General features: G+C 40.0%; 1 protein-coding gene across 11 annotated transcripts in view; it reads left to right on the top strand.

Moving 5' to 3' along the window:
• Positions 1-27,060, top strand: part of LOC143442908 (uncharacterized) — a 33,227-nt gene extending 6,167 nt beyond the window's left edge. For 6 of the 11 annotated variants that reach the window (XR_013111538.1, XR_013111537.1, XR_013111543.1 and 3 more), the window contains 2 exons: positions 272-349; positions 8,440-10,099. The gene's annotated coding sequence lies outside the window, so the exon portion shown is untranslated. Of the gene's footprint in view, positions 1-188; positions 350-8,439; positions 10,100-24,773 lie in introns of those variants that run through there. The other 5 variants (XM_076937634.1, XM_076937603.1, XM_076937642.1 and 2 more) reach the window with 3 other exon arrangements.
• Positions 27,061-27,984: the final 924 nt, after the last annotated feature.

The raw sequence follows: 27,984 nt of genomic DNA, 5'->3' as shown, positions 1-27,984 counted from the left end.
CACTGTGCACAAAGCTTGAAGGTGGTTAAACAGTGTCACTGTGAGTTCCATTTTGCCCTGGATTTCACACACGCCACACCCAGCTTCCAGCCTTTCTCCCTGATTGCAGCCCTGGCTGCTCGTAGGTGATTTCAGGAACAACAGGCAATGTCACACATGGAGGACTTATAATAAACTCTTTATTCTAGCTCACTCATAATTCCCGACTAGTATATCTCATAAAAAAGATCCATCGACTGTTAATACACGGAAACTGCTCCTCAACTTGCAGGGCAGCTGTAGCAAACAAATGTGACCTACCCACGTGGCATACAGACGCTGAGCTACTGGACCTTAGATCTTTGACCAAGTATGTATCACATTCTTCTTTGATATGTGTATGTGCCTGTAATCAGCCTGTTGTACTCGATCTGCAGCAAGCATCTAATTAACCCAGGCACGTTGTGTTTTTACATATGTTATCTTGTTTAATCCACCCTATCCCCAGAACAGATATTAAATGAAAATTACTTCTTTCCATCTCCACCAGTCTGAACTGCCCAGTCTGCTTCCCTGGCTCTGTTTTTGTACTGCTCATCAGTGATATAGTCTCTGTACAAGAGTGAGCGTTTAAAACCAACTCAAGGTTATATTCCTTGCAGATCGAAAAATTCTCAGGTTTTTCATTGCAACTGGAACAAAATTTAGCAGGCATAGAAAGAGAGCTCCCTTTTCAGCAATAGGGTTTTTTTGTTTTTTGTTTTTTCCCATGGTACACCATCATGTCCTTCCCTGGCGTCCTAAAATATTCTAAGCTAGTACCTGGTTATCTTCTCTGCCTAGAATGTTTCCCGTAGCCCTTTTCTTAACAGATGTCATTGTCTCCGAGATCTTCCCTGGATCCTTTAACCATTTATCCCTTAATCTCGTTTTGCTTCCTTCAAAATTGTTCCTCCTCTTCTCTCTCAAGGAGCTCGCCTGAGGTGCCACAGTAAATGGCAGAAACAATGTTCTGAGTCAGGCCCATTTGGCTCTGTGGGCAGTGCTTTATCTGTGATGCCCTCTTTCCACCTTTCTTAGCTTTATTTTTCCTACAGGTCTTCTATGCACTAAATAAATATACCCATAGGCCATTAGAACTGAACGGAACATATGATAATTAGCTATTTCCAAGTGAAGTCATTACAGTAAGGTAATGACTTAACAACTATTGATTGAGGTTTCACGGTTTGTATTGCTAAGGTAGGTAGAACAGGGTGGACATTGTAAGTTGCTCACTTACATCCTAGGGATTTCCAGTTATCTAAAAAAAAAGAAAGAAAGAAAGAAAGAAAGAAAGAAAGAAAGAAAGAAAGAAAGAAAAAGAAAACCTGGTTTTCCTTCAGTAGCCCGTGAGTTTTCAGTTTCAAGAATGTGAATGAAGTGGCAAATGGCTGTAAGTGAAGTACTGAGGAGGCTGAGGTAGAGAGACCCTGCTGCAGGACAAACAAAAGGGACTGAACTGTAAATGCCTTTTGTTTCCCTGTTTATCTACTTTGCTTTTGAGAACCCAAACCCATAATGTCAATTCTATAAATTCTAAAACCAGGCAGAGGAATGCCTTTTAAGAAAATGTTCTTCAGGCATATGCCCAGAAAAGACAGGAGCCGATAGCATCTGATAGCCAGAGACCTGCAAGGACATTTCCAGATCGCTGCTGCAGAGCCCTGTTTAGCAGATAAAGAAGCTGGGACTCTGTGGAAATGACTCACAGAAGAACAGGGCTAGAGACACTTGTGATTCATGTGCTACATCAGTCTGTCTTTCCTTTACCTCCTTTGTTCTGTAGACCCACCAGGCTGACTTGAGGCTTCAGACGGCACGCAGAAAGCTAGTATGTAGGTTGCCCTTCCTTGTGTGATAGTACGGATGCCCATACTGTTGATCCACTCAGTATGAACCAGTACCGCACTTACCTGCCTGCAGCAGCGACTGATCACTCCACATCTGCCGTCAGCACTCTTCCTTCTTATCAGAAGACTGTTTCTCTGAAAAGTGCTGTGTTTGATTTCTGCTTCTGTGATTCTATTTACAGCTTCATGTTGGGGCAGGCTAACGAAGTCTAAAAATTACAGCATCCATACCACATCAGGGTTAGAGAAGTCGGGGGCTCAGAGGATTTCAGAATTGTTGTTACTGCCGAGGCCACAGACTCTCTTATCACCCAATTTTGCAGATAAATGATTCAGAGAGAAAGGGGAGTATCAGTTAACTGTCCACATTGGTACTGCTAGGATGACACAGTACAAGGCCAGATCCCAGGGCACCCGACTTCACGGGTCAGTACTTTGTTATGCTGAGACCATAGCATAACACAACGATATTATAGCACTGATCCAGCCAGAGCATCTTCTACTATGGAAATTAAGAAATTCTATTTCTTCTTTAAAATAAAGGCCTGCCACAGTGTCTGCCCTCCAGAAGAACAAAAGCAAACATAAAATGTCGTTATCATTCTAATAATTTTATAAGAATCAAGAGGTAAAAATATGAAATTTCTTGCTTTTGGGTTTAGAAAATGCTGTTAGCTTTTCCTTACAAGTGAAAATGTATATATTAATGGTATACAACATAATATTTGATATATTTATACTTAGTGAAATGATAATCAAAATGAAGTTAACTAATAGATCCATAACACCACACAGTTCCCTTTATGTATATGTGTCAAAAATACTTAAGCGAACTTATCTCAGCAGAGGTCAGGTATATAATACTCTACTAATTACAGTCACCATGTCATACAGATCTCTATAGCTTATTCATCTTGCATAAGAACTATGTACTTGCATAATATTTTACCCTCTGACTAACAATTCTCCATTTACATAAAGCACACCTTAGCAATGTTCTCTTTTGGTGAGATTGAAGCTTTTAGGTTGCATGTGTAAGTGAGAACATACAGTACTTGTCACTTTGTGCCCGACCTACTTCACTTACACAGTGTCCTCCACGTTCCTACATGGAGGGTGACAGGATTGCCCTGTGTTTTTATAAATCAGGCTAATATTCCATTCCGTGTGTATGATGTTTTCTTTATACATTCATCCACTGATGGATGCTTACTTTAATTCAGTACCTTGACTATTACAAATAGTGCTTCAGTCAATGTAGCAGTATTGATATCTCTTTTACAAACTGATTTTATTTTCATTGGAGAGGTGTAGGTGTGTGTGTGTGTGTGTGTGTGTGTGTGTGTGTGTGTGTGTGTACCCAGTTAGTTTAACTAAGGCTGCTAACATGAGCATAGTGGGGGTGGTTTACTGAAATATAACAGTTTATCAGTATCTATAACAATAACAACCTCTCCACCATGGTATTTATTAAGTGTTAACTACTTATGGACCTGGTGAGGGGAGCAACTCATGAGCCCCCCTCTATGTATGATGAGATATTGACAAACCCAGTCTTACGCAAGTAATCACAGCTTTAGTGGATTTATGAGTGCAATGGCCATGTCATACCCAGAAGACACCTTTGCAGCACACCTCTGCAACCTCTGACCCTTAATGTTTTTCTATTCCCCCCTACCCTTCCATAATATTTCATGAACTTTTGGAGGTAGTAGTGATATATGGAATGCCAGGTATGAGCTCCATCCTGTAGAATAGGCATCAAATCAAATGAGAGGGTAGTTGGTTACCACTATAATAGTCATGCCACTACTGCATTGTTGGACATATCTTGCCAGCAAGTCATTACTATAGTTAGCATGATAAGACTGTTAATAACTTTTCTTTTCCAGAAGTCTACATAGCTCCTTTCAGCACTATAAAGTTACACAGCAAAGAGAACTAACTGTTTCAGCTCAGATCTAGCTTGATTTATCAAAATCTTGCAATTTTGATAAATCTTTGCAATCCCAGTATGCAGTGTCTTATGGTCTTATGATCTTGTCCTGGTGGGCAAACAAAAGCATTGTTTGTTTTCTAAGGATTATGCCCAAAAATCTATTACCCAGATTAATGTCAAAATGTTTCCCTAGTATTTAATAGTTCCAGGTCATACATTTAACTCTTTATTTAGAGTTTTTGTTTTCTAAATAAATGAAGATCTCATTTCACTGTTACTATATGTATATTTATATTTTACAATACAATTTATTGATGAGATTTTAATTAAAAATTTTTCATCTTTGACTTTTGGAAAATTGTTTTCACAAAGTTCTATTTCTGTTTAACCTATGAAGTTTTTTTGTTTTTGTTTCTTTTTTCAAATTTCTCCTTTGGCACAACCCAAAAGTCTTGACGCCTCCAACAGTTGCAGAAAGCCTTAAGTCCTCCAATTCCAGGTCATTTTTCATTACCTCTGGGAGCACTAGATCTAATGCCAGCACGGATATACTATTTTGATACTAAACACATTTCTCAGAAACCCAGGCAGCATGCCATTTCAAAGAGCTAGTTAATATTGTTGTCCCATGGTATGGAATCACCTCTGCTGTCCTTCAGTCTAGGCTTTGTTGGTTATGGAGAAGAATTGCTCTAACATTTGCCTCCAAAATGTGTTGGGGAAAAATACATTTACAAAATCCAAAAGTTGTTTGTCTATTGAGGCTTTCATCCCTGCATAAATAACGTTTCCATAAGGAAATTCTGCTGTAGGTCAAAACCATTTGTCTTCAGGTGATTTCTGGAGTGTTGTCTGGAGTGATTTCTGGAGAAGGCAAGTGAGAAAAACATATTAAAGCACAGAGAGGGGCTAAACAAGAACATGGTCCTAGATAATGTCTCAGTTCAGACATGGAGTATGCTGAGAGACAAATTACATTACAGAGGGACTCCCAGACTATGGTGAGGTGAGCTCTCCTTTTGTAACCCTGACATTCAGTCAGAGATCAGGGGTGTGTGTGTGTGTGTGTGTGTGTGTGTGTGTGTGTGTGTGTGTACAAAGCCTCCTAGTCAGGTTGGCTCTCACCTACTCAAGATCTCTTCTTTTTGGTCAAGAAAAATTTTCAAAGAATGGGATACCTGTCTATTATATTGGACAGCATTTTTTCCAGCATCCGAGGGCACTTGCTAAGGTTCACTGGTTGGTAAAACCATCTAAACAAGGTACTAACCACAATTTTGATATAAGACATAAAATCGTTTAAACATGAGTATTGCTTCACTAATCTTAGAATTCCCAGAGATGCCTCACTATATTCCTTCCCACAGATTCAATTAATGAGTAAATAAAGGGAAAAATTACATAACAAAACGGTCCCATGGTTTATAGTGGCTACAACCAAAGTTGTTATCCAAACACAGCAGTCTATTTCTGTATTCTTCCGGCCTATTGAAATTCATAACCTTGAATGTTATACCACAAATCATATTTTGTATTCATTTATATTATATGGTACTGCCATACAGTTCAGTCTCATAGATTGACCAATAGGTGGCACCAGAAACACCACACTTACTGCAGCTAATTTATGCAATATGTATTTATGTGCTAAAGCTTCAGTCTCTTTCTACATAACTGTGCCATATGGAAAAGGGATTCATAACATTGAATCCAGCTCCAAACTTGGTAACTTACAGTTCAGTTATTTTGGTATTTGAGTTCTTTCTATGGAGTACTTTGAGTTGGGGGGAAAAGGATGATAGGGCTAGTGAATTCAGAAAGAAAACATCTATTCATTAGCAACAGGAAGGAAAAATGCCTGGAGACCCGCATCCTCTACCTCTGAAGTCTCTTGAGTATATATATGCTGAAGATTATTAGGAAATATTTGAATAACAGGATAAAAAAAAGTCAAGGATCCTGCTTCCAAACATGAACTCTATTTTCCACTAAAAACAGACTTGGATGGCAACCAAGTCGTCCAAGGATCGCCCTCGCCCGCATCTAACCACAGGGTTCCACTCTGGGAAAGGGCTTTGAGTCTGGTGTTCATCATTTTCAGATTTGTTTCTTTTGAAGTTTGCACTTTATTGTTGATGAAGGGAAGTAAAGGAGGAAGGGCACTACCTCTTCCAGATTAGTTTTTCTTTTTTGAGAAGTCCAGCTTCTAGCTTCTTTCTGAGAGCAGACTATTTATTCTAAGGAGCTTGAAGAGTTATTGGGGAAAAGTGGTGGGCTGAACCAGGCTGCAGAACACTCTGCATTTGCTGATACTTCTCTAATCATCACTTGACCTTCCATCCATATTAAACATTGGGATACTGAGTCCTAGAAAAGTCATTAAGCTAGCCAGTTACTCAATCTAGTTTCTATGACTACAAGGTCAAGGCTAAACCTAGGATGTACAATTGGCTTGCTCTGCAAGTGTGGACTGATCCTTTTCAGCTCACCAGCCTTCAGTTTCATCCATAGTTTCCAGGCACCTTTCTGCTAGAAATCAGCAGATGCTGAACAGTACGTGTGGAGTGTGATGTCTTGAGTACTGATTGGGACTGGAGGTGTGGCTTGGCACCAAGGTCAATAGGAAGGGAGGGTAAATCTCACTTTGATAAGAGTCCAAGGTGGAAGGTGACACCGCTATTATACAATGTGTTAAACAGCCTGGTTCTTGTGTTTTGAGGGAAAAGCAAATACCAAGACCTGATTAGCCTTTCCTATACCTATCACCAGCTTATTATACTGTGAGCATTGTGCCTCTGGGAGCTTTTCTTTCCAAATGAAATGATTCCAAGCTTTGGAATGCCTCTTTACATGGTATACACCCTGCCACCCATGTCAAGAATTCTTCTCCCTCTCTCCCTCTGAGTCTCTGTTAGTTTTGTTCTGCTGTATTTACTACCACCACTATTATTATTGCTATTGCTATTATTAAAATGGAGGCTTATTATATAGCCTAGGCTAGCCTCATACATAGTTCTCCTGCCTCATTTCCCCAAATGCTGAGATTCCAGGAATATACTTACTTTTCCCTTTTGACAGCGGGGCCAACTGAAGGGAGTATGTTTTACTTTTTACATAAAAGCTAGAACCAAGCCTTGTGGCACAGGTCAATAGAATCCAAACCTGGTGGCACAGGTCGACAGAAGCCAAGTCTGGTGGCACAAGGTCAATAGCCCTAAATACCAAGGCAGGAAGATGCCAAATTCAAGGGCTTCCTGGGTTATTTAAGTACATTTGAGACCAACCTCAGCAACTTAATGTGACACTGTCTGAAAATAAAAATAAAAATAAAATAAAATAAAATAAAATAAATATTGATAAAAAGGGCCAAAGATGGAGCTCCATGGTAGAGTAGTGTCTAGCATGTGTGAGGCCCTGGTTCTATCCCCAGTACCAAGAGAAAAAGGCAGTAGAACTGTTCAAGGACACATGTACATCATTGTATTACGTGTGTGTGTGTGTGTGTGTGTGTGTGTGTGTGTGTGTATCTCCTTACATCATGAACAAGAAAAGTCAGGAAAGAAAAATAGAGGCTAATAATCCTAACTCAGTACTTAGGCTGTGAAAGGCCCTCTGCTAGGTCCATTAGAGAGATATTTTAACTCCATCTCTAAGATGAGAGCTGTGCTGTGTTAACGGTTCTGTGGTCAGGAACTAGAGCCAGACAGACCTGGCTTTTCACCAAAGTCTTGATTCTGTCTCACATGTGACTCTTGACAAATCTATGTGACCTTCCTAAGCTTTGTTTCCTCACTGAAACAACATGCGTAACATTCTCAGTATTGCCCAGAATAAGTGCTCAGTGAAGGTTAACTAACAACATTGCAATCACTGCAATCAGCAGATCTTATCTACGTTATACTACTTGAAAAAATTCAAGGTCCTAGGAGGTTAGACAAAGTTAGCTTTAAGCCAGTTCTGATGTAATGTTTGGGCACATGTTATTTCTTTTCCCCAAGAACTCATTTTTATCCTAAGAAACCATTCCCATTCCTTTTGCCCTTTATCCCATTTTGTTCTGGAACAAAGGTCAAAGAAGAACTCTGGAGTCAGACGATCTGCTCCTAATCTTTCTATGCTACCTGCTAGTTGTGTAAATTTTTTTAGTTTCTTTAACTATGTGGATTAGTTTCTTCATCTATCAAATGGTTGATAAAAACATTTGCCAGTTGGATTTTGAAAAACGATTAAATGTGTTAACACAAACAAAATGCTTATAGCATGGCCTGATAACAATGCAAGTGTTCAACAAGTGTAAATTATTCTTGCTCTACAGGGCTTGGGTGGATAGCTCTGATTTGTCTGGTTGAGAGTGTCCTATATTCTTGTGCGTCATGTTTGTCTAGGGCAAGATCATGAGCATTTTCTTATAAAGAACAGATGCCAATTTTTTTTTTCAGCTTTGTGGCTATGCCATCTCTGTGAATTTTATTCAACCCTGCTGTTATGGTAGAGAATCAGCCATAGGCAGTCCGTCAAGAAATTTCTATGTTGTATTCTAACAAAGCTGAAGCTTAAACACTGAAGTGTACATTTTATTTGATTTTCAGGTGTTATTAAAATATTATTCATCTCGAGTTCTTTTTGCAGGCGTATACACATGACCAAACATTTTACAGTTCATCTGCTATTGAAAAACAGGAGCCAGGCTGAAATGGGTCTATCACTCAATGCTTTCTGATTCCTGGTCTGAGGGACGAGCATCTGACCCACAAAAGACAAAGTCCTGTTGGAAGGGAGTTTGTGCCTCTTCCTTTTCAGCCATGATTGATTGTTGATAGAGAGATCTGGCCTGTGGCAGAAGAAAATGAGATGAACAGTAAGAAGAATCAGAGCCAAGAAGAGCCATCTAATTAAGCAAGAGAAACCTGGTCCTGCAGACTTTACCTCTCAATTATGTCTATTTTGGTTTCATGCTTCTCCCTTACCCACTACTGGCTATGTGATGCTTTATTTAGTATGATTCAGTTCTATACATTAGTATAACTTGTTCTCTTCACACTGTCCACAGTTAGTAAGAAAAAAAAAAGTGAGGGCTGGCATTTACTTGGTACTTACCATGTGCCAGGCAATTTAGTACATGCTTCCTCATGTGATCTCTCTCTATGTGTGGTGACCATCTGAAGTTGGCATTGTTACCATAATTTGACCAAGAACACAGACATATTTGTTGCCAGTCGATGTATCCTTCTAAGGATGTAGAGTGGACATTTCAGGTCCCAGTTCAGGTCCACCTCAGTCTCCAAGGAAGAAAACTAGAAGGGAAACTTAGTCAAGGCACACTTAATCCCTCTTCTGGGAAAAAGGGCATGTCCTGATCAGGAATCCTCAGTGCTCCCTTTGGCCCGTTTAGGCAGTGAGTGGGGAGTGGCAGTCCTGGAGTTTTTGCCCAGCTGCCTGGAAGAGAGTGGATGAGCAGCTGAGGCTGCTGATAAACAGCCTGGGTTAATCCAGGCTGCAGCTTGTAGTTCTCTTGCAAGACCCATCAAGGATTTTCCTTCAGCAGCATCACTTCATAGCAGTTGGCTGACTCGTGGTTACCAACTGCCTGACTCCTGGCTGTGCGGGCAACCTCAGCAGGTACAATGTGGCTAACCTGAGTAGACACATCTGGAGCTCTGAGGCTAGAACAGGAAGGCTTGCATACACAGGGCTTTTGTGACAGAGGCTGAGAAGGAAGTTGGGGGAAATAATTAATCCCCATATCCATTAACAGTCCTCATCTGGAACATCGGCTCTTTGAGTTTTGGATCGGAGTCAAAGAGCTGCCAAATTAATATTTTGTATTGGACAACTCGTGTGTCTTGTTCCATTTCTTCCTAAAGTAGCTGTCATGGTTTATGTTAGGCACTTAACCTACATTACTTTTAATTATCTTCAGCAGTTCTGCCGAGTCACCAACTAAAGAGATGAACAGAGGTTAAAAAATAATGAAGACTGGGAGGGAAATCTGCCTCTGTTTACACAACAGTGAGGGAGGCGTGTAAATGAGAGAAGAGGGCCATGTTTTATCACTTTCAGTTGCTCAGACAGGTCAAGACACCGGAAATAGAAATGAAACTTTGGGGCTACACCTCTTCTTAAGTTCTCTGACTGCTTGAAAGGAGAGGATTTCACTACTTTGTGTTTGGCTGAAGTATCATCAGCACATGACTAATACCAGGCGCAAAGCAGGGAAATCAGCAAATTTGTGCTGAATGCATAAATCAATGGATCCATGTGTCTACTTTCAATAAAATGTCAACACTGAGGTCATGAGCTTAAGTTTTTAATTCCACAGTTAAGTTCTTTCTGGAATTCTCACTACTTTTGAAATTAACTTTTATTTATTTAATGTTTTAAGTTGTTTGTGTTTGTGTGTATGTGCATGATAATGTGCACATGAGTGGGACAGTCATCAGCAGAGGCCAGAAGAGGGTTTTGGATCTCCTGGAGCTGCTACTACTGGTAGTTGTGAGTCACCTTAGGTGGCTTCTGGGAACTGAACTCTATAATGGTAGTGCATGCTTCTAACCACTGAACCATCTCTTTAGCCCCTGTAATACTTTGTACGGAAAATGAGTAGAAATTTACTCAATTTACAGATTACTAGTAAGGTACTGGGTTATTTAATGTGACACAAGTGTCTGCAAAAGTTAGCATCTTTCAAAAGTTACTCTTATAGGACTTCTGCTCCCTCAGCTTTTGTATGTGTGAGAGAGAACAGGTGCACGTGTGTGCTCATGCATCTAGAAGCCAGAGGTCAACCCCCAGTGTTTGTTTTTAGAAGCCATCCACCATGACTTTTGAGACCAAGTCTTTCACTTGACCTGGAATTAGTCATATAGGTTAGGCTGGCCGGCCAGTGAAGTCCAGGGTTATGCCTGTCTGCCTCCTCCTCAGCAATGGAGTGCCAACATGTCCTACCTTTTTACATGGATGCTAGGAATTGAACTTGGGCCCTCATGCTTGCATGGCAAAGTCTTTATTGATTGAACTATCACAGTAAATTTAAATTAATTTTTTTAGACAAGCTTTCAATTGTTACCTATGTTGCCCAGGTTAGACCCAATTCCTGATTTTTCTGGCCTTAGTCTTTCAGATAGCCAAGGGTATAGGCATGAGTCACAATGGTAGGCCTGGACCTTCTGGAGTATTAGGCAGAGGAAAGAATCTGACTCCAACTTCTGGAGTATTAAACAGAGGAAAGAATCTGACTCCATGGTTTTCATTCAGGCTTGTGTGTGTGTGTGTGTGTGTGTGTGTGTGTGTGTGTGTGTGTATGTGTGTTGAAGCTTAACTAGACAGTTACCAAGTTTTGTCTGCTGGGAAAGTTAAAGAGACCCCTACAATGCAGGCCTTTAACAGGGCAGGTATAAGGGAAGAGGGAAATTGCAGACAGCAGTAAGGGTGGCGGAAAGCTGGAACTGTGCCTAGTCCTTGCTTCATAGGCAGAACCCCAGCCCAGTTCCTTTTTGCTTGCTCCATGGGGCAAGGCTGCATTAACAAGCTATAAATTCCACCAGTATAAGTATGAGGAATGTGGAGATGAATGTGAGGAAGTCTTTATTCCAGAGGAAAGGGCATGATAGTGGGCCAGCTGGAGACGGAAGACAGAACAGCTCCCAAGTGTGAGCCAGCAGAGATTTGAAATTAGAATCTCGGCTCATCCTGCATCTGGATTTTAAGAACTGGTTGTAAGCGATAGGGCTGACGAGTGACTGGAAACAAGTCTGCAGAGACCTGAGGTGACATGGGATCAATTTGTCAGGAAGAATTATTACATCATTTGAGACAACCTGTCCCTCTGGCAAGAGAAGCATTTGTGCAGGGAGTTAAACTCAGAAGAGAAGATTTAAAGTAGCAGAGGGCCCATAAAGATGAGCAAACAGTCAAGTATCCAGAGAAATCCATCTGGGCTTGCCATCGAAGGCAGCTTGATAGAGATAGGGAGTGTAAGCAATTGGCCCACTGTCCTGTGTATTGTAGGTGGTGTCTTCCCTGCAGACCAATGATTCCTACTTTGGAACTAACAGTGAAGGGTTATTATCCATTAGGAATGAGACTTAGAAAGGAAAACTGTAGATGACTGTTTGGAAGATGTGTGCTACGTAACTTTTGCTGGAACTTATAGAAGGTCTCTGGGTTCTTGGAATGCTAACAGAGTGACCTCTGGTCTTCCCCACAGTTTGACTAAGTGTAAACAAAGACATATATAAAGGGAAGAAGAATTTAAGGACAAAGACCCACCCCCCCTGGAAGGTTGCTTTGAGTGGAAGGATTTAAAACTATGCTATCTAGGGAGCTGAAGAGATGGCTCGACCATTCAGAGCACTTGCTACTCTTGCAGTAGACCTGGACTTGGTTCTCAGAATCCACATGTCAGCTTACCTGTAACTCCAGCTCCAGGGTAGCCAGTGTTCTCTTCTGGCCTCCATATGCATCAGGCATACATGTGGTACCCATACCATCTATTTCTTATATACCATGTAGGCATTAATGCATATACATAAAAACTAATAATTTTAAAGCCCACAAAACTTCTTCTAGACTTCACCTTGTCACAGAGTATATGTGTAACAGCGCATGTGCATGCATATTTTATTAGTGTCCCTGGGAATGGGGGCAGGTTAGCACTTTCATTAATTGATGAAGTTGGGCAAGCCATTTTTCAATGTGCCTCATTTTTCCACACATTTAAAATGGAGAAAATACAATCTTCGTTAGATTTCTCATAGGAAGCACTTAACCCAAGTGATATTTTAAAAGTGATTTAATTGCTTCCTAACACCAAAGATGAGAAAGACATACGGGCATGTTTCCAGTGACCCTAAGGGCAGGGTAGTATTTCCGAAACATGGCGGTTTGAGACACCTTCAGTCAGGGCTTCCCTGGAAGATCTCTAGAGAAGAGTTGTGGGGTGCCTTAGCATTAGTTTTCCTGCCTTGAATAGCTTGTTATTGAGCTGGCAGAGTTGAGCTAGGGAAGCATTGTTGTTGAGACCTATTTAACTGTTGTACTTCACGATGCTCAGGCTGAGCTCCTGTCTTCTCATGTGTCAGGAGGTATGCAGTGATTAGCATTGGGAATTGGCTATACCTCTCACTACAGTGGATGAACACCTGACCTGAAAGAAAGCGGGGCTGGAGTATGGTGAACTGCGGATGTATGACCACACCCTAAACGTGGAAATGCTTCTGTGCAACTGAAGCATGATGTCATACCACTGCACCTGCCCTAAAATGTCTAAATTCTAAAGATGGAAAGCATGTAGAGCAACGGAGACTTTCCGGTGTGGCTGGGAAAAGCAGAGCATGAGGCCTACCCACCTTGAAGACTGGCAGCACCTACTGAGATTGAACACACGTGCCTCCTACAGCAGGTACCAGTCCACATACTGGAGGTGCGTGCACATAGTTCCACTGCAGACATCTTCCCAAGATGTTCTTAGGGAGCTGTATGGATGACTAGTGATTAAGAACACTTGTTGCTCTGCCCAAGGACCCAAGCTGACTTCCCAGAATGTTCCTAGCAGCACTGCACGTTGGAGCCCAGCTACAAACATGCAAAGAACCATCAACAATGAGATGGATAAAGAGTCATAAACAATGTATAACTTACCAGACACAGTATGTATGAAGCATGCAAATATGGCTTGATTCTTTTAGAGCTAGAAAGGACAAATGGTTCATCCATGTTGCTGAAAGCATGGAGGTGATGGGAAATTGGGGGGGCGGGTTGGGAGGCTGAGGTGAAGAAGGGAGCAAGGGCTTTCTGGGGTGTTGGTTGCTTTTTACTTGAGAAAGAGGCTTGTCTAAGGGCTGTATAGTGAGATACACGTGTTGGGAAGTGGAACTTTCCTATAGCTTTTACATTTCAGTGAAAAGGCAAAATGTGGAGGCAGGCATTGTAGCACACTCTTCCAGTATGCAAGAGACTGGGGCAGGAAGATTGAAAGTTTGAGACTATACTGAACTACACAGCTTGGGGATAGCCCGGTGTCTTAGTTAGGATTTCTATCTCTGTGAAGAGTCACCATGGCTATGGCAACTCTTAGAAAGGACAACATTTAATTGGGGCTGGTTTATAGTTTCAAAGGTTTAGTCCATTAATGTTATGGCATGGCGTGAAGCATGGCATAGTGCAGACAGCCACAGTGCTGGAAAGGGGCTGAGCGTTTTTACATCTAGATCCCCAGGCAGCAAGAAGAGACTGAGACACACTTCCTTCAACAATGCCACATCTACTCCAACAAGGACACAACTCTTAGTAGTGCTATTCCCTATGGACCAATAGGGGTCATTTTTTTATTCAAACTACCATAGTTGGCTTACACAACACAGTTTTGTCTCAAAAGAACAGCAACAGCAAAATGGAAACAATTCAGATGCCTATCAGTGAGTGGAGGGCAAAACAAACTATGGTTTGTTCACCCATCGCATACTGCTCCATGGTTTAAAAACAAAAAGAACTGTGGATGTGTGCGGCATGGTTGGAACCAGGTCTGGAAAGATGACTAAGCCATTAAGAGCACCTTCTCCAGTGCCAGACGACTCAGCCCCATGTTAGGCAGTTCCTAATTGTCCCAAACTCCAGCTCCAAGGGATCAAACACCCTCTTTTGACCTCCTAGACACCTGCACACACATGACATACATGCATACACAGACACAGACATACATACACACATACACATAAACAAAAGTAAACTAAAAAACAAGGAAACAAATGTGGATAGTAGTATTTGGATTGAAAGAGACCAAGAAAAATATAAAATTTATTTATTTTTGTTATATGAAATGGGCTTGGGAATCTGAGTTTAAACCCTTATCCCATCATTAATCACCTGTATATTCTGGAACACGTTTTTTTTTTTTTCAATGCCTCGATTTTCCGATCTCTAAACATTTCATCAAATGATCGATTGGTTGAGATTGAATGATGTATGTCAAACACTTAACTGATATATGAGATTTTATAGATTATCTAGGCTATGATTATGGTTTTTTTTTTTTTGGAGACATATCTCTTTTCGTAGCACACACTGGCCTGGAACTTAACATATATATATAATATATTATATATATTATATATTACTATATATATATAATATATTATATATAAATATATAAAATATATAGTATTTTATATATAATATATTATATATAAATATATAAAATATATAGTATTTTATATATAATATATTATATATTATATGTAAAAATAATATATATATGATTTATATATAAATCATATATATATTTATATATATATATATATATATATATATATATATATATATATATATATCTCAGGCCAGTCACGTTATCTTCGAGGCTAAGCCTCCTGCACACTGAGACCTGAGATGAGGATTATGACACTTATTTATTAATCAAGACATACATGTTAAGTACATGTTAAGTACATGTTGAGTGTTAGTCTAGGACTGCTTAACCTGGCATGTGGCATGGTAAATGTTGCTGGTGGATAGAACAGTCAATGTCTTGGCCAGACAGACTAGTTAGTTGGAAAACTTAACTAGAGACAGATTGCCTCCTCTTGCCCTGGGAAATAGCTGAACAACACAGAAGTGAATCTAGTCCATGCAAAACAGCTGGTTCTTAACTGGACTTAGATCCACCTGGAGAAGTCATTTTTGTTTTGAGCAGCGGAGACAGGGAATAGGCGCTTTATTACAGCATTGAATGCACAGGCAAAACAAGCCTTGGCCAGGATTTCTCAGCAGTTAACTCTGGAGCAACCATAGCACCACCAGAGTGATGTTCTGCCAGAAACCTCAAAGTTAGGGTGGTGTCACTCTACCAGTTCACCACAGGAGATTGTACCAAAACCGTGGGCAGGAGCCCACAGCGAACAAATTATAGGACAGAGAACTGGAAGTCCAAGCACAGGCAGAATGTGGAAGAATCTCTGCATGTTGCTCACTGCTGAGAGAAAACTAGCTACCCTGGGCTGTTCATCAGTAAATACTATGGCAGGGTTACAAAATTGCTATAAGCTTTCTAGAAAACTAATAAAATACCCAGATATTTGTTTTTCTAGCCCAAGGGTCTACTGGTTTCTTCTTAATACTTTTCTGCACATTATATCTTTTTTTTAGAGGCAGTTCTATTTTTGTTTTTAATGAGTTCCTAAAAATTTATATGAAAAGTATAATATATAAAAGTGAAATAATAACCTTACCTATTACATGAGGAATTTTATCCCCAAGAACTAAACAAATTATGAATTTCCCAAGACACATTATATATATATTTTAATCTTAAGTTAAAAATAGAAACCTGAATGCTGTAACATATATTTGATTATTTAAAATGTGAAAGCAACATGAACCAGAACAACAACTATCCAAATTAGAATCTGTGGAGGTAGCTTGGCGGGGAAAGTGCTCACTGTGTCAACACGTGGACTTGAATTTGAATCCCCAGCACCCACTTACAAAGTTGGGCCTGGTCATGTTTATCTGTAACCCAGAGTTAGTGCAGGGTAGGGATTCAGTGTGTAAGGGGTATAGGTATGGAAACAGACTGGCCAACCAGTTTAGCTGAAATGGAAAGCTGTAGATTAAGTGAGAGACCCTCTTTCAAACAAATATTAAGAAAGAAGAGAAAAACAATGTAGACCCTTGAAGCTGTCGCTCTTTTGCATGTTCATGCAGAGGCTAGCTATTTGCTTGTATTTTCATGTGCACACGCATGTGCGCGCGCGCGCACACACACACACACACACTAAAATTACTATTTGTAGTAATTTTCTACCTCAACTTCTTCCTGTTCTTGGCCAACTTGAAACACTTATGATTAGTTTGACTGACCCAGGCATTGGGCGAACACATGTACAAGTCCAGAGAACACAAGTACAGGACAAAAAGGGACCCAGGTCATGCATTATGGCTATAACCATCAAACCTTCTAGAACAGCAAAGCCAGTCGTATGCCTGACCTCTCACCATCACCACTGATTAGCTCACAGCAACAGGAGCTCTAGACCTTGGGTAGAAACCACATCAGAAGAGTTCTCCACGTATGTGACTCTCTGATGTGGAAGGGATAGTGATATACAGGTAGAGGGCTGAGACAAATGAATACAAAAACTTCTAAAATGAACTAAGAAGACACCATGTATATCTATTGAAGCCCTACCATACAAAAGTAAAGCCGTTTTTATTCTACAATGAGGGAATAGTGGAAGGAGGAAGGGAAAGGCAAGCCTGGATGCCGGTTGTCCTGTGCCCATGCTTTCTAAGTTGGTCAAGTTCCCCAGGCACTTATACTCACACCTCAGGGATTCTTTCTTTTAGGCCAGCAATCTTTAGGGAAAAACAAGTCTGAACAGCCACAGAGAAAGCCCATGCCAGATACTTAAACTTATAAAACAGACAGCTAGGTTCGCCAGGCATAAAACTGAGAAGGAGCAAGAACAGACTGAGCAGAGGAAAGAGAAAAGAGCCTGAAAGAAATATTGAGTCTTGAACGAGGAGGTATGTAAGGCCATCACACTCATAAAACAAAAATAGGAGGCAATCACAACCCAAGCCTGCCAAAGAAATATAATAGGAGCTAAAGATGACTAAAGACAGTTTTCTCCTCTTGTTTGCTTTGCAAACAATAGTGGTAAGCTGCAATAAAACATACAGAAGAACTTCAGACAGGAAAAGAAGTGACCTTGCCGGAGCCAAGCTGTGGCTGGCTGGCGGTGCAACCACAGGATGCCTCAAATTGCTCATTAAGCTGCAAGTGTATGGAATTCCAGATTTGGTGTGGGAAAGGCATTTTAGGGTGGCATGTGTAATGTGTGAAAATTGGGTTGTATAAAAGCTAAATATGTGGAAGTTAGGAACCATCTGTGTCCACATCCCACTTGGCTATCCCCAGGGCTTGGTAATATAAATCTTCCATCCTAAACTCAGGGTCACCATAACAATGACTAATTTCTGTGTACGACTTCACCACTTAGTAATTTACAGAACACTCTTACTAATTCTTCTATTTATTCCTTAGCTCGGAAGTCCACTATATCCACAGTTTACTACTGAGCAAACAAAAGGAACAGACATTTGTGTCTGTAAACTTACAGAAAATGTTTCTCAGAAAGGCAAATTTGCAATCTACTTCCCAAAAGATGATCTACAGATTTTCAGTTCCTTAGGACAGTAGTCCTCAAATCTTGCTGTGAATCATATTAAACACACACACACACACACACACACACACACACACACACACACACGACTCTTCTAATATCCTAGTTTTTATCAGAGTAGGAGCTCTGATAACTCTCTAAGTACATTTGCTGCTGAGGGTCTAAGTTGAATTCACACATCAACTATTATTATTGATGATGGAGGGACTCCTGTCTCTTTGAGGAAAGTGTTCCCAGGTCAAATTGCAATGTGCTTTCTGTGAAACAGAATACAAATAGCTTTGGTTCTATAAAGAAGAGGATAAGTAATATGAAAATAATTGTGATAGAGTCCCAGAGTTGTGTATAACTCCAGTCTGGAAAACATTTTTGTATACCACAAATTATCTTCTACTTTAAAGTGGAGATGCCTATGTTGTGCTAGAGGTAATGAAAATAAAAGATAATATTATGACACAGTGAAATATATATTCTCAGGGGTTTATGGTGTCCAGTACAGTAAGCATAGGTCTTAAGATGGAGCTGATTTTGAGGAACTGGGAGAAGAAAAAAAAAACACTGGATGGGAATTCCCTCATAATAGTTATCTTGATGGTCTCTGGATTTGGGATTAGTGGCAACTTTTAGCGGTTTTTTGTTTGTTTCTTTGTTTTTTTTATAGGGAGTACATATTATTTATACAGCAGGTAAATAAACCTGTCTTTGAAAGGTTCTTTAAGACTCTTAGAACCTCCATTAAAAGGGAAAAAATACCATTTCCCCCCTTTCAGGCCACTGTTAATTCTATCCCTTTTGTCTAAGCAATCTCTCTGATACAGTTACACATTTCTTGTAACATAATTCATATAAATGTCAATTTGGGGCTATTTACTAGTGCAAAAAAAGAGATTCTGCCACTCAGTCAACTAGTGTTGAATCATCACATTTCATTGCATGGAGGTTGCTATTAAGGCAAGTCTAAACTAACCTCCCATTCCTGTCTCCAGCCCTCATATTAATCTAGTTTCATCTGTATTTCTACCATGCCTATGAATTTTGTTTTGCTTTGTCTGTAAACTTCCCCAAAGATACAGGCCAGCTTATGACACCTGTATATAATAAAGTTTCATTTCATAAAAAGAACTGTAAACCTGTGCATGTTGTGGTGTGTTGCCTATAGCTTATGCCTGTAGCAGAAGTTCATATTGTGCAGATCCCAGTGTAGGGAAAATATTCTCCCTAGAGGAAGCATGAATAAATGGTTCAAATACTAGCTTCATTTAAACAAACATTTCCAAGATGGAGTGAATATAGTGTTTTTGTTTTGTTTTGGCTATAGATAGTTTAACAAAGAAACTGTTTAAAATCATTCTTACAATGTATTTATAATGTACTCCTTTCAAAATTAAGCCAATACTGTATATGTTATATGCATAAATACCCAGTTCTGTGATGTCTACAAAAGTTTCTTCCTATAAAAAGGTCTGTGTAGACTATTAGAGATAAACTTTGTACACATGACTCAATAAGAAACAAATGGCAGACCCTGTAGGTAAATGCTTTCATGAGCGAGTTCTACACTAGAGGAAGAGGAGGCATCTTCAAACTCCTGTGTATGTGATTTTGTGTATGTATTTTCATATATATATATATATATATAAGCCTGCATATACATACTGCATATATGTGTGTAGAGGTCAACCTTGGGTGTTGTACCTCCGAAGCCTTTCATTTTGGTATTTTTTAGTCTCTCATTGGTTTAGAGGTTCCCTTCCAGTCCTGCAGAACTGCTTATCTCTGCTTTCCCAGTGCTGAGTTTATAATTCTAATTATTTAAATACGACAGTGTCAGATTTTTGGTAGTTCAGAATGTTTGATAGCATAGCCATCCCAACCAAGGCTGTAAAGTTTATTAAACTGAAATGAATCCTTGCTTGCTTGTCTGCAGGAAGGAGGTAGGCCCCACCTCTGCCCCTCAGCATCGCCTCTCACTCTGCTTCTTCATTTTACAGCTATAAGCGTTTAGTTTACCAATGATCCTGGGATTAGACCAAGGTGAAATGTTGCTTCTTAGGGAAACATGGAAGGTAGGAGGCTTTGGGCTGCAAGCAGTGAGAGGCTCACATATATAATTGGAAAGGAAACCTCCCAAGTCACTAGATAAGGAGTTCTGAGTGAGTGTGAGCCGGAGGTTCAGAAGCTCCTCCCCAAGGACCAGGGTTTTCTCATCCGACCATTATCAGGCTGGAAGCGATGCTGCACTTGGACAGCGTTCAGGCCTGAACACTGCCCAGCAAGGATAGGCAACCGGACCCAGGGACCATTGCCTGATTTTATAAGTAGGATTTATGGGATCACATCTATGGACATTTCTTTTATAGAGTATCTGTCACTGTACTTGGAACAAAATAGATATGAATAGCTACAAGAGAATATAAAAATTCTCAGAGTTAGGTCAAGACGAGAGGTAGCCAGCTCACTCATTGCTGCTTATTGTTCATGTTATCTGTTACTGTTTTCAAGGGGCCATTCATCTACCCCAACAGTGACTCATGCTTCCACAAATGTTTATTAAATTTTCTGTCTCTGTCTCTCTGTCTCTCTCTGTCTGTCACTGTCTCTGTCTCTCTCCTGTGTGTGCGCGCGCGTTTGTGTGTGTGTGTGTGTGTGTGTGTGTGTGTGTGTGTAGACAGACAAGCAAGGAGCGTCTAACCCTTCTGTACCCTCACACTATACTTGCTGTGACATATGAGATTGCCTCTGTACTTTGTGTGAGTAGGCTTTTCTTTTACATATAGGCTTTTCTTTTATAGAAAGGGAGAGAAGTGGCTATGTATGTATGTATGTATGTATGTATGTATGTATATCCTGGGCATTTCTAAACTCTTGTTCCTTGTTGTTCTGTCTTTGAGCAATTCCCTAGCTTCTCTTCTATATTCAGGCTAAGGGTATCTTCTTCATGGGTTCCCTTCCATATTTAATCTGCTTCTGTAACAATCTCAGACTGAGAGTAAAAGGTGGAGAAAGAAGAAAGACATGGAATTTGTACAGAGAGTCTGCTATGAGACAGAAGTTGTGCAGGGAAGCCCACACATTTCCTGTCTTCATATCTGAAGGCAGCTGCAAGGCCAGGATGAAAGCTCTTTGTATGCAATGCAGGCTGGGTCAGCAGAGGGAGACTTTGATTCATAGTTACTGAGTGTGTTTGGCAATCTTCTGCCAGCTTTCATAATTAGGCTCCTGCTAAATAAGATGTTCTTTCTAGCCCTCCTCTCTCCTAGGTCGAGGTCTTAGCAGTGTAGAATTAGAGAGAAACTAGAGATGATACTGAAAAGTAATTCACAGGAGGGGACATATTCATAAAAGGAGATTATGCAGAATGTTCATGCTGATCCTGAGGAAAATGACATCAATTTTCTTTGTTATGCACTTTAGAGAAAACCAACATCTACTGAGCATTTTCTCTGGGGCATGCATATTAGCATTCACAGCATCCAGTGGACCGTTATAATTACTTGGTCATAGATCTGGCTTACAAACAGAAAAATCTGACCATAGAGAGTAAAAAATACTGTAGTTTATTAGGTCCATTGAGGTTGTTGTCATTTGTTTCACTTCTCAGGGAAATATATCCTTACGTTTAAGCACAGTAGTGACCCAGTGCCCTTAAACTTGGGATCTTTCTGCTTCTACCTCCCAAATTGCTGGTAGTACAGGCAGGTGCCACAGCAGTTGGTCCTTTTTTGTTCTGTGTGTAAAACTCAGAATACTACATTATCACCAGATTTTACACATCTCTCAGTTGAAGGGAAATGATATGGCTAGCATGTTAGTCTTTTATTTTTTTTTTTTATTAGCAAAACAAAAACTTTCCCCCTAACCGTCTTCTCATACTTATATTTAAGAACAGTGGTTGCAACTGGTCACATAAATACCAACCAAGAAAAAGGATTCACTATCACTTCCAAGATCACCTCACCATAGACTTGCTGTATCCAGATAGCACCCACATCTGAGCCACAGTCTGGTTGTGTGCCTTCATTTTGCAACACAACCAGCATCCATTCATGCGTGTATCGTCTGTGTTTATGGCTGTTTTCAAATTACAATTCCAGAGTGCTGACTGACTGAAGGGCTTCAAAGTTCAGTGGATGTACAGTTTGGCACTTTTCAGAAAATTTTGCCAACTCCTGATTATTTCTATTCACAAACCAGTACCTTTCCTAAACCAAACTGGGAGAAATTCTGGTAGAAAACCAAAAAACAATCAACCAACCAAACCACCACCACCACCACCACCACCACCACAACAACAACAACAACAATAATAACAACAACAACAACAAGCACTGCCATTTAGGTCATTCATTTGCAGAAGTCGTTACTTTTGCTCAGAAAGGCTAAGTAAACACAAGAGCATAAGTTGAAAAAAGGCAATTGCAAACCCAAAGTCAGTGCTCTTCGACTTCACATCTGCCATGGCTTGGATACGAAAGGCTCATGTGCTAAAAGGCTTGGTCTCCAGCTGCTGATATTCTTGACAGGTGCTTGGATTAGGTGCTGACAATGGACCAATCATGGAGGAAGTCATTTTTCCTGGGCTACCAGCACTGGTTGAAAGCAGTAGGTCACCAGAGGCACATTTTGAAGAGCACATGTTGCCCATGACCATTTTTGTCTCTTTCTCTGCCTCCTGTTCCCCATGAGGTGCCACACTGACATACTTCCCTCTCCTCACTCTGGTGTTCTGCCTCACTGTGCATGGGGTCCAGAAGCAATGGAACCAAGTGACCATTACACAGTACTCTGAAATTGTGAGCCAAAATAAAGCCTTCTTCCCTCACACTGCCTTCTCATCATGTATGCTATCTATCCTTGTGGTGAAGAGTTAACTCAAACAATGTTCTTTTACCTATATTGTATTTGGGGGGAGTTTTTCATCAGCAAAGGAACTGTAAGATCTGTCTTGTAGTTAGTTAAGCCAGACAATATAAAAATCAATCCATTTAAATAGCTTCACAAGACAATTAAACACTTATTTTTTTACATTGCATATCAATATTCATTTCCCACTCATTTTCCATCCTGTTCTCTCTCTCATGCGTGCATGCATATATATGGATTATTTTCTTCTCTCCTTTACTTCACAAATACCTGAATACACAGTAATGATTCAATAAAGTTGTTATATCCTATCCCATGTGTGTGTGTGTGTGTGTATATATATATATATATATACATATGTATATACAAACATATCCTTGAAATATATATTATTCAGGTTTGCATGTTATCTTACACATAAGGCTGTGCAATCATCAGTGCATGTACACTCTGTATTTGACAAATGTGTGACAGCTAGATTTCATCTATTAGCTGGTCCCTTGCAACTACAAACGACTGTGGTTGCAATTTGAAGGTGACATCGTTGTATAGTCAACTGTGGCCTGGCTGATGCATGCCATTTTTATATGATGGCCACGGTATCCTCATAGGTTACAGGTCACTGCCTTGTCCTGTTTCTATGCCTTCATTTGCAACCTTGCAAGGGCATCTCAGGTGGTCAGAGAGCTAAGAGGTATATATTCTGGAGCAAAGGAAAGGGTGACAAAGTATGTAGCATTATAAAAATCTGTGGGTTTTTTTTTGTTTGTTTGTTTGTTTTCTTTTTCCTCTCACCTTCCTCGATAAGTCAATCGGAGGGGAGCTAGAAATGCCACTTGTCTACTTCCCGTCGTCCTTTATCTCATCCTTAAGAAGCATTCTATACTGCTCTCCACCTCTCATGCATGCCTCCTTAGTCTACTCCTCTGGATAAGGGATGCTTCCTCCATTCTGAAATGCCCTACAGCACTGGGATAATTCTCTAAAGTTATGCTTAAAGCCAGCTGCCTCCTTGGTGTAAAAAGTGACTCTAATATCATAGTAGATGCATCCTGTGAGCTGCGTTTAATTGTCAGCCTTGTATGATTCTATTAGCAAAACTCTTGAGAAGTCACATGGGGCTTATCCTGTGCACTCAATAAGTAATTAGCAAATGTAAGAATGAAGTAGGGGGTGGAAAAACCACAGGGTTCCCAGAGTTTCAATAGCAGGGATTTTAACTCACATTTGTTTCCCTACCATTCTTTAGGAGAATTTATTTGCTCCCTAGGCCTTGGAAACCGCTAAGCAGAATCAGAGATCCTGTTTGGAGATCTTATCTTCATGCCTCACTTCTGGGTGTCCCTTTTTCTTCTATCTCAACAGCTTGGCATTCCTCCTCCATACCTCTTAAGTGTCAGAGTCTGTCATCCTGGATGGAGTGCAAAAGCTACAGTGTAATCTCACATTCTTTCAGGGCCACTGGCCAGAGGAAACACAAGCTAGATGGACGAAGCTCTCCTGATGCTGAGCAGCCAATGGCCCTGCAGTTTCCTTCTGTGTTTAGAATTTCTTATCTGGCATTGCTAGCAAACACTGGGGCCCACGAGTCAACTAGAAGCTTATCTGTAGGGCTGGCGCTTCAAAGAGATAGATGCACACTGTTCCTCGGGGTCAGAGGCTCTGTGTCAGTGTGAGATGGGAGGAATTTGGGATCAGTCAATTTAACACGGGCAACACAACCCATTAGCTTCTTCTTTTGTTTTGAAGCAGAGTTCTTCTTCCCCTTATTGTGCAATCAGAACAAAAGGTGGAGAAAGGGTTTCTTAACAGTTCAGTACATTTGACATACCTCTCTTGAATCTTGTATTATTTAATAGTTTATATCTCCTACAGTTTGAAATTTTTATGTTGTTTTTTGGATTTTTTTTTTCCCACGAGATGACGCGGGAAGACAGGAGAGACGGCGGGACTCGAACCGGCGCACCAAGAGACGGGGCGCCCTCTGCGGGCGGGAGCCTTAAGGGCAGAGCCACCGGCGGTTCGCTGTTTTTTGGACTTCTTAAATAGAAAAATAAGATGGAAATAATTCTTCAAAGTTTTTATACTGTTGAATAAGAAGGGTTTTTATGGCTGACTCATGTTTATTGTGTATGTATATTGTAGAGTCACATATATTGTATGTGTGGAATAAGTTGTTTCATTTCTTCATTTAGATTGTGTAGATATTTTGTTGGTTTCTAATAGTTTTTATTTGTACTGTTATAATGGCTTGATGAGAAAGCCTTTTCCTACATATAAACTACCTTCCTTAGCTTGAATTTCCTGGAGTGATAAAATAATAGCACAGAAAATGGCAACTATTAGAAGACAATTTGACAGAAAGTTTCTTCTCATTTATTTTTTTGCCAAGGATGTGGCATCACCACTGTATTACACAGTTGTCTTATTTAATAAGAAAAGAACCAACAGAGGTTTAGTTTTCATTGTTAATAGTGACCAACAGTTTTCTCATTAAAATTATTTATTTTTAACAATCTATTTATGCCCCTTTTCTGTTTCTATTTCTACTATTTTTCTTATTTGTTTTTGTGGATGCTACAGGCACATTTTTTTCTCCAAATTTGAGGTTTCCATTTGATTTTGATTTGTTTGGGTTGTAAATTTTTTAAGTACTTCAGTTTTATAACAATATATACTTATTCTGTTACTTGTAAACCTAGTTCTCCCCATCCTGGATAATAATCATTTTTATTCAATTATCATTGATAATCATTTTTACTGTTGCTTGCGTGCTTTGAGTCCAGTTTTCCTTCTTTGCCTTATCACCCATTTTCTCTACCCCAGCCCACTGTCTGGCTTTACTCTGTCACTCAGTCTTGACCAGTTGGAGTACTACATCCCTCTAGTCACTGTGCTCAGTTTAGGAATGAACTTGCAATTAAATGCAGACCACTGAGAGACACATAGAAAAAACACATAGAAGAATTATATCATACTATTATGGAAGATAATCTGAATTTTCTGCTAGATGTGATATTGGAGGACATAGACTGGAGTGGAGCTTTACTAAGCCATCCTCCCATCACACAGTCTGTGGGGATGAAGCTTATACTCAGAGACCAGACCCAGAATGAGGGATTTGGACTCCCAGTGATACTATGTAAGCCCTTCCATGATACCCTACTTGAAGACAACATAGTTATACTTTTCATTCCATGATCTAATATTTCTTTATTCATTTAAGCCAGATTAAATGGAGTTTCCTTTCATTGAATAGCAACAAAGACCTAATGCATGGTATTTCACTGCCTTTATATTTTCCTTTCTAATAGAATTTTGGCCACAGTGTCCCAATCCTGCTGTATTTATCTTTCTGCTTCTGTTGTATGGCAATTTCTTCCGAGATAACACATTTTTTCATATAGGGGAACTCATTAAGACTCAAGAGGTTCTAAAATAGGCTAATTAAAACTTAATAGAGAAAGCAACTCAGAAGCTTCAGGAAGTCCCTGAAACTGGTGAAATACATTACCCTCACCCCCGCCCAAGCATGTATAAGCAGTAAGGACTGCTAAGATACACTCTTTGCCAAGCCCAGGCATCCAGAAGAGTCTCACATGAGCCAAACAGCCTGGAAGACAGAGACGAGCTCTGATGTCCCAGAGTGGCTCAGACTGACTGAGTTCACTCCAGTAGAGCTGCCTGCAAGTTGTGCTGAGAGCTCTAGTGGTTCTTGTTTTGGAATTTATCAACCATGCTGGGGTAGGCTTTGGAGATGCAGCTCTCTGAACTATGTTTGCTTCTGTAAGTAGCCTCAGTAAACTCATTGGTTAAGCAGCTTCCTTCTCACCAGTTCCTACCATGATAAGCAGCAATGCTCTGCGAACAGATGGAGTCTGTTGAATGAAATGTCAGCGGATCCTACATTCCCTAAAAGTTGATTTTGAAAGCCTTCTGTTTGTAAGCTTGCTAAGTACCACTTTTGTCTCTTAGTCAGAAAAGTAATCTATAGAAGAAGTTTCAAATATTTGATCTCTCTGTGTGTTTGGATCCACATTAAACTGGATCTGAGTGTAAATATGTGGTTGGAATGTTCGCTGCATGCTTCAACAAAACAGATGGGAAGATGTAGCATGGCCCACTCTTGAATCAGTGGCTCAATAAAATGTAATGTTTACTTTCCATTCTTTGTATAAAAAAATAAAAAAACCGGTTTTTCTTTGGAGCTTGATTCATTTCACACAAAGCCACTGACATCGTCTCAAATAAAAAGGGGGCAGAGAAATGAGATGTTTTCCTGGTGATTACCATGAAAACTTGGCAGCGATTCTGTACTGAAATGGCCATAGGCAACTGCTATTGTGTGCTATTTAGGAAGCTTGCTCTTTTCCTTTGTACCCATTAAATCAAAATGTCATAGGCAGAGTATGGAAACACTTGCAGAACACACTGCGGAAAGACATTAAATGATGTATTGTTGTGGGGACAGCTGGCAATTCTTGATCTTTCCTCCTTTAATAACTATTAATTTGGGTTTCAAAGTGAACTAGGGCCCATCTTCTGCCACATCTTTATGCAAAACAAATACTAGAGTAATACAATGAACTGATCATATAACTACCCATGGCATCGTAACTGTGACTGTAGTTGAGTTTTACTATTTACTATGTGCCTGACACTACCAAGCAGTTGACACATTTTACATGTTTTCTCATCAGCATCATTCTCATACAGTTTTATACATGGAATTTGAATAGAGTGCAGTAACTTAGTGTGTGGTTACACGGGCCATAGTAGGGGAGCTAGAGTATATACCAAGTGGTTTTGCTTCAGAGCTCAGCCGTTGTGTTTTATTGATTCTCAGAATATGTCCACAGATAAGTTGATAAGCTTGTGGTAACAAAAGAATGTGGCCTTTGGGGGGAAAAGTCATCTTTCAAATCTATTGAGATTTTAATTACACTTACCCTTGACTTATAGACATGGGATTTACATTTAAGAATATTTATTGCAACTTTGTTGGTAAGAGCAGGAAAGTGCTGAGAGTTTGTCAATAACTAAAGGTTTACTTAACAGTGATATGATTATACTTGTCCGCAATCACTTGAATGAATTAGATCTAGATTTACTGACTTGGAAGTTTATTCAT

The sequence above is a fragment of the Arvicanthis niloticus genome, chromosome 1 (genome assembly GCF_011762505.2).
Source record: "Arvicanthis niloticus isolate mArvNil1 chromosome 1, mArvNil1.pat.X, whole genome shotgun sequence".
Taxonomy (NCBI): Eukaryota; Metazoa; Chordata; class Mammalia; order Rodentia; family Muridae; genus Arvicanthis; species Arvicanthis niloticus.
The sequence above is the reverse complement of the archived record's forward strand: the minus strand, read 5'-3'. Positions and strand labels throughout refer to the sequence as shown.